Consider the following 18515-nt stretch of genomic DNA (forward strand, 5'->3'; position numbering starts at 1 on the left):
GAAAATCAGAGACTTACAGAGCAACAGGCACTCTGAGATGGGAGATGAGCCGTGTCTAGTGAGAGCGCCACAGAAAAATGGTAGCAGAAACACAGTGATGTCTTACATTGTTTTTGTTTATATCAAAGTAATTAGCTTCAGCAATAATCTTGTAATCAGTATGCCTCATCCAAGATCAGTTGTTTCATTTGTAATGTAATGTAATGTAATGCAAGAAAAAAACCCCTTCTTTGTTAATTTGTTAGAACCCTGACAATGACATGGTATGCCACACAGAAAAACTGCATTAGCTCTACTGAAATATCTTTGCATGATTTAAGTTAAACCCCCCCCCCCCCCCAACCCTCCTTATTTATCTTATATCGGCCCTTTATGTGGCCCCAAAGTTCAGCCTCTGTCTGAAACAGGCCGTTTTAAGTCCTGTCTCTTTAAGGTCTGATTGGTTTGCTTCCAAAAGCTACCTCACAGCAGACTTCCAGTAATTCCAGAGGCTACATAAATAAACAGCAGTATTCAGATTTCACTTCTTTTTCTTGTTCTTTACTCAAAATGTCAACTTCTACAATACATCCGTACCAGTTCGAGCCTGAATCTGATCTGAAATATGCAAGTGGACATGTGAGCAACCCATTTGAATGCCTTAGCAACAACCTTAGCAACAAAGGCTAAGGAACAGATGGCCATTCGTGGGCATGCGTGAACAATCTGACCTCAAGTTCGGAACTTTGACCATGTTTGAAATAGACATCTGACATCATAATGGTATAAAACAGAATAGCGATCAACAGAAAATCACAAAAACATGATATATCCCCTTTAAAGGAAAGCTATGGTCCATCACAACTTGCTGCTTGGGCCATCAGTAATTCTACCTTTGTACTCACTCAAAAACATAGTCAGAATGTGGTGACATATAAAAATGGGTCCAACATGGGCAAGAAGCAGGAGTAGCCAGATGATAAGACATGTTTCTAAACAAATCCCAGGTTATTCAAATGTATTAAGAAGAGAAACTGAAGACAAACTGTAAAATTACAGGCCATTGTAAACATCTACCACAGTTTACTGCCCAACTTTCTGGTTCAACTTTGAAATACTATACTTGCAGCAGTCATATTTTTGCAGTGAGGGATTATTAACAAAATTATGGGTGTTTTTTTTTTTTTTTTTACCTTTTTTACCTTTTTTTTTTACCTATAAAGTATAGCTAATCTGGCAAAACAGTCTGCTTCTTCACAATCTGTATGATTCATGTTTGATGCCTAGTTAGATGTATTTTTAGCAATGCTGCTGATCTGAGATCTCCGCAATTATCTGTGCAGTGTTATCAACAAAGAAAGAAATGATGGAGAAAACAGTCTTTCCTTTCTCTAACCAGCAGGTGAACACAACAGCCAATCACAGCCCCGCTCAGCAAAATCACATCATTGGGAAGCAATCTGGATCAGCTCCACTTGGTCAGGAGTTGTATATGTTAAAGCACCCTGCTCGGAGAACTGTTTGCTTGACGCTTCCTATCGCTGAAAACACATCAGCGTCTCAGACACCTCATTACCGTGATCTCCCTCCCTCTCTCTCTCTTTTTTTACCCTTTGTTTCTGTCTTGCTCTCCCAAACACTGTTTCTTGATCTTTTCTCCTGCACCCCCTCAAACAGAAACACACACACACACACACACACACACACACACACACACACACACACACACACACACACACACACACACACACACACACACACACACACACACACACACACACAAACAAACCAATACTCATTACAGCTATCCTCATTGTCCAGGAAGTGGAAGCGATAGCTTTTTTCCAGTTATTTCCATCACCCCTGTGCTTTGCCAGCTCTTGGCCTCCTCTAAGATAATACTCATTTATCCCACAGGGTGTTTACAAAAGCGATTCAGGTTAAGTGACTTGCTCAGAGGAATGACAGACAGCAGCTTTCCTTTATTCAAAGAAAATTGGATTCATCAACCACTGCTTAATGGTTGCATTCAGGCTTTTGACTACACTCCATCTGACACATTAGTAGGTGTTTGTGGCGCATTTATCTGTGTGTTTGCTCACATGTATGCCTGAATAAATGACTAAACCTTATGATCTCAATAAGGGAAGCCAGCTTTAGAAGAATATGCTATTGGTTTTTGCTATCAGTGTTCAACAGCCATAAAGCCTGAAGCCTTTACATCCCTTTTCATAATAAAAAAAAATCACTCACAGGGTTACCCATCATAAACTAGAGCAATAAACAGCCTCATATCCACTATGCTAATATGGAGGCTTTTTTGGGTGTTTCACCTATTTGCATGAAGTGTATTTCAATGTGTTAATGTAATGCTTACTGACTCAAAGCAGATAGGAACCCACACATGACACAGAAACAATTGGGTAAAAAAAATCAAAATTTGCAAGGTTTATTCCAGTAAACAAGGGTCAGAACCAAGAGATGAACCAGAGAAGGTAAATCTAACCAGCAGGGATCAGGCAGAAAACCAGTCTAGGGAAATTCAGATAATTTAATTGGTTATTTCAATTTATCTGCTCTTTCGGTTAATGTAAAGGCACAAGCATAAAAAAACAAACCTTTCAGTGCTCGTCTCCTTGGTTCATTTACTTTTTCATTCTCCTCAATTAAGTTTTCGTCCTCCTCTCTCCTGCTTCCTTCATTATTGAAAGAAATCATTCCTATCTATCTTGGCACTTCTGGCTCTGTTCAATTACACCTGAAATGCCCTACTACTGCTTCATAATAACCTGCAATCAAAACACAAGACTAGGTTAAGTACATTTTTAACACTGCCCACTATTAGTCTTGTTTAACATAAGGTTAAAGTAGATTAGAAAAGAGGTAGTAGGAATAGAGTGTACACCTGGACACAAGTAAAATAAGATATAACACAATTAAGCTGTACTGAAGGCCTTTTTAGGAGTTTTTAACCTTTTGTACAGATCCTGCCATCCACCTGCCTATTTCTGAGCCTGTTTCTGCTAACCTTGGTGCAGGGTCATGATGGTGGGAGAATATGCTGATGAGGCTAATGACTATTTAGAACTATTCAACAATATAACAAATGAAATGTAAGAAGTGATCATAACAGTAACTGAATAACATAGAGGTAAGTATGCAAAGTAACCTTTAAAATGTAGGAAATTGTTAGTAAAAACAGCACTCGACTGTACAGTATATACGCAGGCTGGAAAACTAAAACAAGACCTTAAAATGACCCAAAGCTGGGAAGAACCACACAGATGGATGTTAATTCCCAGCAGTTCAGTGACCCTGCCACACAACACAAAGTCATTAAATTCAATGTTACAGTAATATCAGAAAAAATACTATGTGGAGCTGTAAAATTCATACGTGGAGAGATCTGTTAAGAATGCCAACTTTAAAGCAGATTATAAATGGCATACAGAGATAAGAGAACACCTTTGACTTCCTGTTTTACATTTAATGGCAACTCAATGCAGTATGTTCAAAACAAGTTAAGTGGCACATTTTTTCATATTTTGGGTTGAAATATTCCAGCTGTGTTGGCGACACCAAGGGTTAAGGGGATTTCTTGTTAACAGGGTAATTCAGTGAATGACCTAAAATCTGTTCGAAGAGCACTCAGTGTGGAAAACAAAGATGATAATAAGGTAAATAACACATTTTGGACACACACTGCAAACACTTCCTTTCAAACCTTTTTCTGGAGCTAAATTTTAGCGTTAATATCATTTAACCTGAATAAGACCTTTAGAGAATTACCTGTACATGTAGGTAATAGTCTTTCTGATTTAGTAAAAAAAAGAAAGAAAAAGAGTTTGTTGATTATTGCTTTCATTCTTTCATGCCTTCTGTATACTCTCAAATACTCCTCCACATATATTGTTAATAGAAGAGGAAATGTGATTAAAGACATACATTGTTCTGAAACAGAAAATAATAAGATAGCAACCATTCTGCTGCATCTTGACTCCCATTCCAATCTTTTCCTTATGCTCTTTAACTTGTCCACAAATCTAATGGCCATTGGATGGTGAACCATTTCATTCTAGTTTGTTTCACTGGTGGAAGGGCTCTCTCATTGTAATTAGTTTCTGTGGGACAACAAACCGTCAGAAATGTGCGCCTTGCTTCTGATTTATGAAGCATTTAAAAGGTTGCGAGGGGGACGAGGGTGGGGGCAAAAGGTTCTTGACTAAATAAAGGAGGCCTCGGCAAAGCTTGTGTCAGGGAGAGAGAGAGAGAAAGAGAGAGAGAGAGAGAGAGAGAGAGAGAGAGAGAGAGAGAGAGAGAGAGAGAGAGAGAGAGAGAGAGAGAGAGAGGGAGGAGAGGGAAAAGTGAGAAAGGATTCATGATTAACTTTCATTTCCTAGGCCTTATTATTCCTTCCCCAAATGAAATTTCAGAGGAGGAGATAAATCTTCCAGCAGTGGCCGTTTTTGTGCACCTAATGTCCAGAAATAGCTAGTGCTCACCTCTGCTCAGCTTATCGCATTAAATTTACAGCAAACTAGCTGTCTAGTTTGCCCTGGCATATGAAAGCCTGTGTTACTGTAATGTGTGTGTGCATGTGTGTGTGCGTGTGTGTGTGTGTGTGTGTGCGTATGTGTGTTTGAGAGATAGTGAGAGAATAAGGTTGTCAGTCAGTCTACCTCAGGTTGATTGTTATAGATATGGATGGTGCATCTATGCATGTATGTGTGTGTGTTTCTGTGTCTCTTGGCCTGTGTATTTTCACATGTGATGTGTACACATATAAGGATACATGCATGTTTCAGGCTCCAGTAATGATTTATATAAGGAGATCAATACAATTGAGCATATGAATCACAAAGCCTTTTAATCACATTTCTCTCATCCGATTTCTAGATGGACACATGGATAAGTAGATATTGATGTTATGGTTCAACCATCCATCCTGCTTATAATTCTATTGTAGTGGAAAGGCCGACTGTCCATTGACTGCTGTAACTATTGGCTCTCCTGTGTTCAATAGCCAACAAGTAATGGCCACTTTTCTATTTTCTCATCTGTTCCAACCAGACAGCCGGACATATTCGAATACACTGACAGCAGCTCTGCAAATTCAAATCATTATGGCTTTTCCATTAGTTTTGCTGGATAGGGACCCCCACTGATTTCACACATCTAACTCTGCTAACTGGTCATTATAAGAACAGTTGGATAATGTCTTCAGAGGGTCTGGAGGAGGTTTGTCACGTCAGAGGAAAACAACCAATATCATCTATGTCATCTTGGCTTGAGCTTGGATTTGGAGACACATTTATAACAGACATTTTTGGTATATTTTGAGGTTTGTGTTATTAGTTTATTCTAATCTAAGTTGGCTGACCCAGCACTACAGGCCAAAAATGTTTTTTTTAATCATCAGGGTCTGCTTGTGCATTGTGTTCATTATTGATCTTTCCCTGGCTCCACACAGTGCTGCCCACTTTGCTCGTCAACTTTACATTGAGATAATATCTCACATAAGAAAATAGCTTTTCTAGTCTGTAGTCAAACCTTCCTGAGCTCAAAATTTGCAATATAAATACTAATAATTGACATTATTTTACTGATGTTCCTTGCATAGTGGTGGTCTAGGCGGATTTTTTCATTGCAGTACCACAATTCGCCTCTGCGGCAAATTGGCACCATCCAACTCGGAATTTCTCCCTGAGTCTGTTGAGAAGTTAAATGCTGATGAGTTGCATTATGGGAAGTGAAGGACATAGTAATTTTTGAGCTTGGCCCATTCTTGTGACTTAAAGTCTAAAAAAATATATTAGCCTACACTGCAGAAATGTTTACAATTCTTTTTCAAATCCGTCTCTTGCACACCTGCAATTAACTAAATCAGTGGAGTGCTCTTGTAAAAGTGATACATTAAATTCCAATATATCATTATCAAATTAATTGTGATGCTACATTGCAAACAGTGCAAAAATTAAACTGTGGCCAACATGATAGATGGCCTGGGAAAATGATTCATTTAAATCCCACTGGTCCTTGTCACACATATGTTTGCTCTTGTGGCTAGATTTTCTCAGTCTGAAGAAGATAAACACGCTCAAGCATGGAAGTGAGTTTTCCATCAGCCTTTCACTTATTCCACCATCTGCCATCATGAGACACTCTCAAAGCTCAGTTTATGCTCTCTGTTCTGTGCTGTACAAACCTGCAGATTTAGAGCAAAAATCTCAACAAACATCCAAACTAGTGTAGAGATGCCAATATTTGCAAGGATTTGCTAACAATGATTATATTTGTGTGATTATTACCACACTCAATGTAGTAACAGTTTGTTTATTTTAACATGGTACCATTATAAAACACAATTAAACTGTAATCAGCTTTCTATTGTCCAACATTGTGAAACCAGAAACTCACATTTGACGAGGACTAATAATTGTAACATACATAATCAGTCATCATAAGCCTTGGGAAGTATGTGGTCCAATTTATGGTTTGGAAGTGCAAGATATTTGCTTGCCCAGTCCCTCCTTTGTCAGGACAGTCATATTCCCCATCTTTCATTGATATTCATGATGCCTAAGACTGAGCCATTTGCTCACTTTCCGTGCCAACTATGGTCCACCCACCGGTTATGAAAATTTATGGGCATGTTTGGAGACCATGGAGACTCATTATAATATCAAGGAGAACCAGCAAAACAAGCGTGTGTCCTCTCCTATACTTTTGAATTATCTATCCTGCTTTATCCTCTAGCCTGGCCAGCGCATACACAATATGTGTGTTCGTTCATACTGTACTGTACCTCCGCAGTGGGAGGATGGCTCATACCAACAGACACTTCAATCGAACACGTGGTAATACATTCTGCTTAGCATTTTCTCCACTGTAATTACAGGTATGGAGCGGAGCAGTACAAGATCAGTGCTGCAGGTGGTAATTATTCTTCACATATGTTAAAAATGATTGACAGACAGGGATGGACATGTTAAAAAAAACCCATTATATCCCACTTAATTATTGTTAATTAGCAGTAGGCGACTATATCTAATGTGGGTGTTTAATGATCGACTGCTTGTGTTTATTAATGATTTCATGGCCTCATAACTCCTCTGTTTACTCAGTTTTTGCTGTATCTTAGTTGGCATCACATGAATAAGTGTAGATGCTATAGTATAGATTGTTCTGTGGTTAAAACCAACAAAAAAAACCTGGATGTTTGTTTCTCTCCCTGTGTGCATATATAATTTATAAGTGGGCGTATGTGTTTTGCATACGGGCCCCTGTCAGACTGTGGGCAGTAGAAGCGGGGTCCCTGTGGCTTGGTACATGTGTTGTGTTTGTGTGTTTGCTCGCGACCCTCCATCATGATGCTAATTATGCCTGCAGTAATGCCTTCGCAAATTCTGCCACATTCACAGACATTTTCAGCTTTCCTCTGTTTGACTTGCTTTGTCTTGGCTGCCAATTCAATCACACAGGTATACACACACACTCTGAAGCCATATGTGCTAACACATAAACAAACAAACACAAACAGAAACACTTCTGTGAGTGTGTGTTTGTGATTGCAGATGCCTTTATGGGTGTATTGGCAGCGTCTGCATGAGTTTGTAATTGTCATCGGACTTGGATCAAACAAATCCGTAGATTCTGGGAAGAGTGAACTTGTTGATGGTGTGTTGCTGGCTGCAGCGGGCTCATCTGAGTGTGGATTTGAAACGCTGCCTAAACAGGGAGAGGCGATAAGTGGAGCAGAGAAAAGGCCTTTAAGGGATGTATCACGTTCTCAAGCCATTAGCCTCTAGTCTGGGTTTTTTGTCTACTGCTCCTTGGTTCTTGTTGGTGGCACGGTCAATAGTTAATTGAAGACTGACACAGGAGAAGGGCCTTCATACTGTTGAAAGTGGAATAGTTATTCACTGGTTTATCTCACTGCACAGCAAACCATATTCTTCTCATCTTCTTTTGAATGATAATTCTGTTTTATTATAACTTATTACAACTAGTTTTCACCATAATTCCTGAATAATGACATTGTACTTTGCAAGTTAATTAGTCCAGTTTCACTATGAATTAAGTTCAGCACCTCAAGATTTATGACAAGTGACAATGTTCAGCGTCAAGTAACGGTGTGGAGGTTGGGTGGTGGTGGGCTTGTAGCATGTCTACATTCATGTAGGACAGGAGTATTAAAATACAAGTCCTAGAGGTCCACTTAGAATTCCCACCACCTCAGAGGTCCAGGAAGTGTGCATTATATAATAATATTTCTGCTCAGAAACTCACTACACAAGCAGCATTTTTATAAAAAAAAAGAAAAAGAAAAAAGATAGTAGATGGCATTGAGGCGGACAGGAAACAAGGGGACAGAGCGGTCCCTTGCTCGTATTGAACCAGGGACACTGACTTTATATGGCATGCGTTGTAACCACTTGACTACCAAGGTGCTTCTCAAGCAACATTTCTGTATTAATGGGAGATGTGACACCCCACTTGTGTAGCCAAATCCTTTCCCGATTAAATTGTTATTCAATCCAGACCCACTCGTCGATTTTATATGATGTAGGAGTTTTCTATGTCTGTCACACACCTGCAATTAACACAATTAACTGTAATATCAAAATGTCCTTATTCTTAACCATACTGTAATTTCTATGCAGATAATGTAAAATTTGCATTTGAGGGGAAAAAAGTAATGTAATCTGGGGTTTTCCATAACAGTCCAATCTTGTCTGTTGACATGGTTGACTTCATTTTTGAGATAAACATTACTACAAAAAAATGTGACATCCAGGTTGGCCAAACTAATTTGGAAGAGAAAACACATTATGACCCTAATTTTCTGCTGTAAACATATATCACAGTTTATACATTTTGACTTCATGATCCAACTATGCCATATCTGTGTGCACACAGGTTTCTTACACAATGATATATTACAAACATTACAAGCATACCGTTTTTTTGTCTTTACTTTCAGTGAAAAGGTAGGTAATCTGGTCTACTGTTGGTTTAAAACTGATTCTGATTGCCTGGTCAGGACATTAATGTGGACTTGTCATTGTGTTTTTGTTCAGTATAATTTATTGAATACAGTATCATAACCAATAGAAACAATTGGCAAAATGGGAAAAAACACAGTGGTAGAATATTCCTTTAAAGGAAGCTCTTACATATAAACATATACATACACATACATATATATATACATACTTACATATATTTAACAAACAGCCATTACAGCAAACAACAGGCCCTTTCCCCAGCAAACATTTTGATTTGTCATAGCAGGAAATGCACAGGTGTGACTAATAATGCTAACAATGGCTCTGTTCCATTTAAATGTCCCAGTAAAACATGCCAATGAGCCAGCAAGCCACCAAGCATAAAACTGGAACACCTAAATGATATTCAGACATCATTAATGTTATTAATTACACCTGTGCTTTTCCTGCCATGACATACCAAAATGTCTGCTGTGAAAATGGTCCATTAATTTATACTTTTTCCTTCATCCTTGTAAGCGCTCTGTGATTTTCGTTGTACCTACCCTCCCTCCTCTCTACTGTGCTCAAGTTTATTATTTACTGCTTTTACAGAGCATGGGAAAACCTCATGGGAAATAACAGCAATTAAACCTCTGCCTGTCAGTTCCTTTGATATTTACTTTTGATGATTTGCCCTCTATATGTACTTTGTTTGATCAGCTCACAGCATGCTAGTCGTTGCATTTTGCTAGAAATCAAATAGTTGTTTGCCTTTTTGAAACTGACGGGAAAACAGTAATGGCATTTGTGTGCCAGTTTATCTTCTATTGGCCTTGATACTGATGAATATCTTAGCGGTCACTGACCACGGTTCAATCTAGCGTGGCCTTTTGTTTGCGTGCCCATACCACCAGCCCCCCCTATAACAAGAACAAACATCTCTCAGCTAATGATCTACTTTACATTTGTTTTAATTAGGTGTATTTAAATAGCTCTGAGCAATAATTAACTAGCCAGAGCATCAAAATGGGAGTAAGTGTGTGAGTATGGCTTTTCTGTTGTGGTGTGTTGTTGCTGCTGATTCTGTTTTCCTTCTGCAGCTACTCCCATCAGTCAGGGCACTGTGCCAAAACTGCATTGAAGAGGAGCTTGTTCTTTCCTCCCCTCTTCTTCTCCTCTGAACATCTCCAGAGGGAAGGGGCGTCCGCCTCTGGTATCTGCACACCGCTTGTGTAACAACAAACAACCCACTGTGGGCAACATGTTCTCATTCCCAACTCGTCAAACACGGCATCTTGGTCAGTGGCCTTACTCTTCAAACTATGACACTTAAGGTACCCCAGTAGCATCAGTTTTGCACATGCAGAGGTGTTAGATAGATATTAATGGTGCAGTGTTCAAGTGGAAAAAATGTAAGCCTGGGCTGATGTACAGTTTATTCTGTTTCTCTGTAGTTCATAGACCAACGTTAGTAATGTTATGTTTTTTGTAATTAAAGTGTTTTGTTGTAAATCAATACTGGTATTAGTAGCAGCATTTCGAATGTGTTGACATCATTGTATGTGACAACCTGTTCTCAAGTTTTTCAATGAAATAATAAGTCTGCATGTAGGCATAGATTACCATTGTATTCATCTTGGGTTGGTTTGCTTATGTCATTTGATATTTTTCATCTTGCAGTTAGAAAGGCTTAATTGACCAACATATTTGACAATAAATACAAAAAATCCCTGCTCTAACTCCAAATTTCCAAAACGGCGGGCGAAAATACATTTTTTGAACATTAAACCATTTACACCACAGTTGATTTAAGTTGTACAATGTTACAAGTGGTTTGTTGATTAATTGAGAACAATCATATCACATTTTATAGATTCATCAATGTCAGCCAGCCTCCAGAAAAACATTACCCAGCATGCATTACCTCTTCTGTCATTGTAATTAGAGACAGAGAAATTATATTATTTGCTGCAATTTTGCCTGGGCCTGGGACAAACCCTATTTTTAAATTACATAAATGATTATATTCCATTGTTGCTCGAAGAGTAGGTTGTAATTGGAGTTTAGCTCAGATTGAAAGAGCTCCTACATTAAACTGCAAGAACACTACACAATTGATATCTATTGCAAAACTGACACTGGAGAAGTACCCAGAGTGTCATAGAAACATAAGGCCTCTGACCAAGCTGCTGTATTTGACGAGTTGGGAATGAGAATATGGGACAGGTGCAGACTGAGAGAGTGAGAGTGAAAATCATCAGTCTAATGCAAACAAGAGGAAAAACAGAAGGACAGGTGGAGATAAAATGCGTGAGAGGAAGGGAGGTAGAGAAGAGAAAAGGAGGTAGAGGAGGAGAGGCAGGCGAAGGTGGGCGGATGCTTCCAGGGCACAACTCAAGATGGTGTTTGAAGTGCTCCGGGGTTGTCTTCCCTTTATTGTCTCTCTTAATGAGCTTTTTATGTTCTTGTGTATTTTACACGCCATGTGATGGTTGCTGAACGCCTCTTTCGTGGCCTCCTGATGGGTCTGTTCTTTTTCATCTGGCTATTCACCACTGCGTGTAAATTTAATTATAAGCATCTGGTTAGTGAAAAGGACTAATTAACAGATAGGGGCTAGAACATCAGGTCAGAGGCCCTCCTCTCCCTTTCGCCCCCAGGTCCTCACCTCTCTCTCTTCTGTCCCTAAGGCGGAGATTATGCCTCTTTTTGGAATGGCTGTGTTCATGCATATCATTCTTTAGTTTTTAAGACAGAATAGTTACATACTAAATACCAATCTGTTTGAAGCAAAATAGGGTTAGGAATATTGAGAACTACTTCTAAAACACAAAGAGTAGGCTGTCACAAAAATGAAATAGATCTTACTGGCAGAGTAACATTCTAAATTCAAAGGCTCAGCAGGGCTTATAGAAAAACAAACAGTCTATAAATATCACTGCAAGTGGCAATTTGTTGGTTCAAATCTTTTTGCACTCAATCAAAATTAAAGCTATGAGCAAAGCTGAGCAAAACCGCTTCAACTAGTTTAATTCTGTTTAAAAAAGGAGTGAGACAAAGCACATACTTGTTTAATCATCACAAAGTTTCCAGCATTTCGATAATTCCGTACTCAAAGTTCCGCCATTTGTCCCTCCTTTATCGGATGTGAATGAACCTCTTTGGGGACGTTCAGGAGATAGCACAGGACGTCTACTGTGAGTTTAATCAGGATTGTTCAAAGGCACCTTGAATTATGAGCATATATGTGTTAGGTCATGCCCACCTGCACTGATCAGTATGGCACTTGAAATGTTGGTTAATACTTGTCCCCAGAGCATGCACACCAATTTTGGTGAAATTCTGTGCACTGGATTTGTTGTGACTCAAAATGCTTTGGTAGATTTATTCTCAAACATGGACTGAAGCTATTTACCCAGATTTATGATGATTGGACAAATAGCTTATAATTTATGGTACATTTTTCTGCTTCACCCATTGTTAGATATTTTAGAAGATATTTTGGTTGATGGCGGCCATGTTTTTAGACCAATCTTTGTCATTTAAAGTATAATTGTGTATCTCAGTCTCTCAAGGCTGTATACTAAATTTGGTGTTAATAGAACATCCAAAAGGTAGATGTCACATTACTGTTTTTCAGTTTATGTAAATTTGCAAAATAAATAAATAAATCCATTATTGTGTACTTTAATGGTCCAAAAGGCTTGTTTGTAGTGGACATTGGGCTGGACCAGTGTGTGAAATTTCAAGTCAATTGGACTTACGGTGTGAGGGATGTGACCTTTCAAAAATTGAGGTTTTGGGCCCTAATTACAGCACCGCTATTTTGTCGACTGGGCTGATATTTCTTTGGAATCACCTACACATCAATTGTTAACAGTTATTGTTTCATTTTTTTTACTCATTTCTGCCTGCGGCAATTTGAGCCACTGTGGCAGAAAACAAATAATACTAAACCTGCACAAACTCAGAAGGATTCTACTCCTTTGGGGTTTGAACCCTAATTAGAGGAGAAGGGTGAATTCCGATTGGTGAGGTGAAGTGGCTCATGTAGGGAAGAGAAGCCTCTGTAACACTAAAAGAAACACTAAAGTTTACTTTCAAAAATTCTGTGTGATTTCAAACACTGTACTCTCAGAGCCAGGAGCTTGTCCCTTGGCATGCTTTCTACCAAAATATTGCCTATAATGATGTAGCCTGCGGGGTGTAGAGGTATCCCAGTGGACTTTAAAATTAAGCCCTTTTTCTGCACTCTCGGTGCTCCAAAACTTAAAAGAAACTAACCCATCAGTGAGATATTTCTAATAATTTCAGCATGTGGATAGGAGGTCCAGTGACTTTTTCCTTTCCTAAAAAAAAAGAAATCATAGAGAAAGGATATTTGTCTTTTCTCAATTGGCAGAGACTGTTTTAGTGTGAAAGCGAACAATTGATTCCTTAATTTGTTCCGTGGTATTTAAAAGCTCTCAGGAAGAAGAAATGTGCTTCTCTGGTGCATAAAATGATCTGACAGATGATGTTTAAATGCTGATGCTCTTACTTCCTCCTTGTTATGTGATAGAAAGCTTTTACTTGCCCCATTTCCACAATCATTGCTGCACACAGCCATGGGTTATAACTTATCGTCTATTGATGTTTTACTACCAGCCAGAGTGTCTGGGAATCTTTGAACTTCTGACCCTCATTTTTATCAACACAAAACCAGCAATTAGTGGCTAACATGAACATTAGCCCCTGCCTGTCCTCTATGCTTCCAGGAGGCCCTGAAAGTAATCACCTGAGTCAAACAATAACAACGCACTGCACAATATGTCAAAGTAGACTTCACTAAATGGGTGCAATGTTTTAATGAGGAGCAAAGGGATGGTGCTCAGGAAAAGGAGACAGGGGAAGTAGGAATGGATGGAAGGATGGGAGTAGAAGTGTACTCTTGTTGAAGGACGACACAAGTCATTTAATAGTTGTAATGGAGGTCAGTGCTTACATGGTCTCCTGGCAGTCAGCAACCCTTGGTCCTCAACCAGCCCCTTAGTCTCCGGGGCACCATGATTTAATGTCTGATGTCTGTTAAGGAGATCAAAAGTGATGGTGGCAGAGAATGAAACAGAAGACAACATGGAGGACCTCGAAGGCCTTGTTTCATTTAGTCTTCTGGTCACAGGGAGGAGTGGTGACTGACAGTAGAGGTGACTTGCCTCGCTCGGCAGCATTGACTGACTCTTCCTCTCTCCCGCTGTCTTTCCCTTTCTATCCACCTCTCTTACACTCAGACTTTTCTGTCTCTTGCTGTATCTCACCTTCTATCTTTTTCTCTCTTGTCCTCCTCTGCCCTCCTCTTTCCCCTCTCCTGTGGATATCTGTCATCTAAAAAGAAGGTTCAGTTTTGGAATAAACATGATAATGGGTTGGGATAAAGAAACAAGAAAATGTCAGACAGGTAACAAAACGGAGATACTGTTTCTTGTCTCTTCTTTGACAATTGTGGGTATGAGCATTCACTTACCAATTCTATTTCTCTACACGCTGCAAGCAGTTCAGGCCAGCTGTATTTTTCCAGGGGTCAGCTCTATAGGTGTATTTCTTGGACAATTGTTGTGTGTTTTGGCTTGAAGAGAAGCTTGAATTTTTAAACTCAATCTCTTGTAAAGTTTCTGTGGATGTGGTAGTAAAGGTGCTTTCAACAATGATAGTTACTGCCCTGTTTGTGTTGTATTTGGACAGGGGGGTGCAACCCTGCAGCCACAGATACATAAAGATAGATCCACACTTTACTGCTGTGGATCAGGAGGTAGAGCTGATAAGTTGTCCAATAATCAGAAGGTTGGCGGTTCAAACCATGACTCCTGCATGTTGAAGTGTCCTTGGGCAAAACATAATGAACCGTTCCTGATGGTTGTGCCAGCACCCTAGGTGGTAGCTTGTCGCCATCAGTATGCAAGTGCGTGTGTGTTAACAGATGAGTGAGCAGCACAAGTATTGTAAAGCGCTGTGGATAAAAGCGCTATATAAATGCAGCCAATCTACATTTACATTGTCGATTAGCCCATACATGATATTAGCCAGCTGATGCTTTCTCTTTCCTAGACTAATATATTTGCACACTGGAACAATAAAGCTAATTTGGAGTACTTTGGATACCATTAACTTGGTATAATCTGAACTGTTTACGTTGGAGTCATTCCCAGGGCTGCCATAGTTACATAGCAAGCTGCAGTTGTAAGCTGGAAGAGTTAAATGATCAACTGTGGTGACAGTTCAGTCTTTTTGCCACTGCTGCAGCACAATGCAGGGTCATCTGGCAAGACTGATAACCAATCAAATACTTGCAAGCAACCACTCAAGGTAGACTACTTTGTAACATGAATACAGTGTTTTGTTGGAGACTGTCATCCATGACACAACAGGTCCGTAGTGCTGTAACCCTATGTAAAGTGCAGACGATGGTAATTGGCAATGTACTTTTAACTTTCAAAGAGATGTTTAAGAAAAGCAGGCTGGAAGTATGTGAAAAAATGTGATGTTTATTAACAAAAATTTGAATCAGAGGCAAAAGTGAACCCTGGAAAATTAATCAAAAATAACCTGAAGCAAAGAACAGACACAAATACATCTGCAGCCTCTGACATGAACTAAGAGCGCAGAACTGGATGACACAAATGCTCAACACAGCAGGTTCAGGCAAGAAAGGCAGGTTTAGGTACACGGGCAGGCAGTCAGGTAGGCAGAAGTTTCCAAATCGAGAGGCAAAAGGCAGGTCAAAGGGGCAAGCAGGGTCATACACGAAAACAGGCTATGGCTTGGTCTATGATAAGAGCTGGGACGAGGACTGTGAGGTACAACGAACTGGCAACTAGACTGTGAGACACACAAGGTAAAGTACAAGAGGTAAATGAGGGAAGATGGGAAACAGGTGGGGAGAACAATCAGGGAGCAGGTGTGACAGGACGGGGGAAGGGCGTGCAGGAAGTAAATCTAGAACAGAGACAGAGGGTTAGTGATTTCAAAATAAAAACAGGAAAGACAAGACATAAACATGAAATGTGCAAAAGCAAACAGAAACTTGACGGACATGACAGTACCCCCCCCCCCCCCCCCCCCCCCCTAAGGGCCGGCTCCTGAAGGCCCAGGTGCTTGAGGGTGCGAGGCATGGAAATCACGAATAAGTGAGGGGCAGACAATAAACCGAGAGGGGATCCAGGACCGCTCCTCCAGCCCGTACCCCTCCCAGTCCACCAAGTACTGGATCCCCCTGCCACGACGGCGGGCCGACAGGAGCTTCCTGACCAGAACTTGGAGATGAATTGCGGGCCCCGGTCAGAGACCACATCCTCAGGGAAGCCATGAATCCTGAAAACATGATTAATTAATGCTTCGGCTGTCTCCTTGGCCGAAGGAGACAGCCAGGAAGCTCCCCTGGTGGTCTCCGATGGGACACCTTATACATGGCACAGACAGTGCAAGCGTTAACATAATTAATAACATCATTCTTCATCTTGGGCCACCAGAAATGCAGCTGCACTACAGACAGGGTCTTAAGGATCCCCGGGTGGCAAGTTACCTTGTTGGCGTGTCCCCAATGTATAACCTGCCCCCGGAGTTCTGGGACCACGAACAGTTTGTCCTCAGGACACTCCGGAGGAACCTGGACGCTGACACTAGCCGCTCTGACCCTGTCCTCAATTCCCCAGGAGAAGGCCGAAACAAAACAGGACCTTGGGAGGATGGTTTTGGGAGCCTGATTGGAATTGTCTGGGTCAAACAAACGAGAAAGAGAGTCAGGTTTGGTGTTTTTGGAGCCAGGGCGGAATGAGAGGACAAAATCAAATCGGCTAAAGAAAATAGACCATCTGGCCTGCCTGGAGTTTAATCTTTTGGCCGATTTCTGATATTCAAGATTTTTATGGTCAGTCCAGACCTGAAATGGCTGTTGCGCCCCCTCAAGCCTGTGCCTCCACTCCTCCAGAGCCACCTTCACCGCCAGCAGTTCTATCCCCAATGTCATAATTTTGTTCTGCACTGGAGAGTTTCTTTGAAAGAAAAGCACAAGGGTGCAGCTTACCATTATCTGGATTAATCTGTGAAAGTACTGCCCCAACACCCACATCAGAGGTGTCCACCTCGACTATGAACTGCTGGCAGGAGTCTGGGAGTCTGAGCACGGGCGCTGAGGTGAAGCTCTTCTTGAGGAGGTTAAAAGGGGTTTCATTCTATGGACCAGACAAGAGCTTGGTTAGGAGAGGTCAGGTTATGCAATGGAGCAGCTATGGAACTATAGTTGCGGATAAATTTGCGATAAAAATTGGCGAAACCAAGAAACCTCTGAACCTCCTTCCTCGAACGAGGCGTGGCCCACTCTGCAACTGCAGAGACCTTGGCAGGGTCCATCTGGATCTCCCCCTCAGACAGCACAAACCCCAGGAATGACACCGAGGGCTTGTGGAACTCACACTTTTCCGCCTTGACATACAACTGGTTGTCGAGCAACCGTTGTAGCACTTTCCGGACATGGTCCTTGTGGGTTTCCTCATCGGGGGAGAATACCAGGATGTCGTCTATGTACACAAACACAAATACATTGAGCATGTCCCGTAGGACGTCATTCACAAGATTTTGAAAAACAGCAGGAGCATTGGTTAAACCAAAGGGCATGACAAGATATTCATAATGTCCTGTAGGGGTGTTGAACGCCGTCTTCCATTCATCCCCCTGCTTGATGCGTATGAGGTGGTAAGCATTGCGTAAGTCTAGTTTAGTGAATACCTTGGCTCCCTCAAGGAGTTCAAAGGCTGTGGAGATGAGCGGGAGAGGGTACCTGCTTTTAATTGTTATGTCATTGAGGCCCCGATAATCTATGCAGGGGCGCAGGGATTTATCTCTCTTCTCCACAAAGAAAAATCCTGCTCCCGCCGGTGAAGAAGAAGGACAGGTAATCCCTGCCGTAAGCGAGTCCTAGATGTACTCCTCCATGGCTTGACGTTCTGGGGAGGAGAGAGAGAACAGCCTACCCCTAGGCGGAGTAGCTCCTTGCAACAAGTCAATACCGCAGACATAAGGGCGGTGAGGAGGAAGAGATTTCGCCCTCGCTTTACTGAAAACTAAAGCTAAGTCGTGGTAACAAGCAGGTACCCCATAAAGATCCGGGTCTTGGTGAGTCAATGCTGGCTGAGGAACAAAACATGATTGGTAACAGCCCTGGCCCCATGACAAAACTTGACCCTTTACCCAATCAAAATTGGGATTATGTCTGGTTAACCAGGGGTGCCCGAGGATAGCCAAATGGGACATGGCGGGAAAAACATGAAAAACTAATACTCTCAGTATGACTATCAGGAAACGTGACTTTTACTGATTGAGTGCGGTGGGTAATTCGGCCCAGAGGATTGCCATCAACCGCTCTCACCTCGAGGGGACGTTGTAACCGGAGCTGGCTCAGACCCAGACTCCTGACGAGAGAGGGATTCATGAGGTTAGCATCAGAGCCAGAGTCTATGAAAATTGGCACCACCATGGAAGCAGTGTTCGAGTGAAATTAACTTTAACTTCATA

Source organism: Scomber scombrus, chromosome 19 (assembly GCF_963691925.1).
Source record: "Scomber scombrus chromosome 19, fScoSco1.1, whole genome shotgun sequence".
Taxonomy (NCBI): domain Eukaryota; kingdom Metazoa; phylum Chordata; class Actinopteri; order Scombriformes; family Scombridae; genus Scomber; species Scomber scombrus.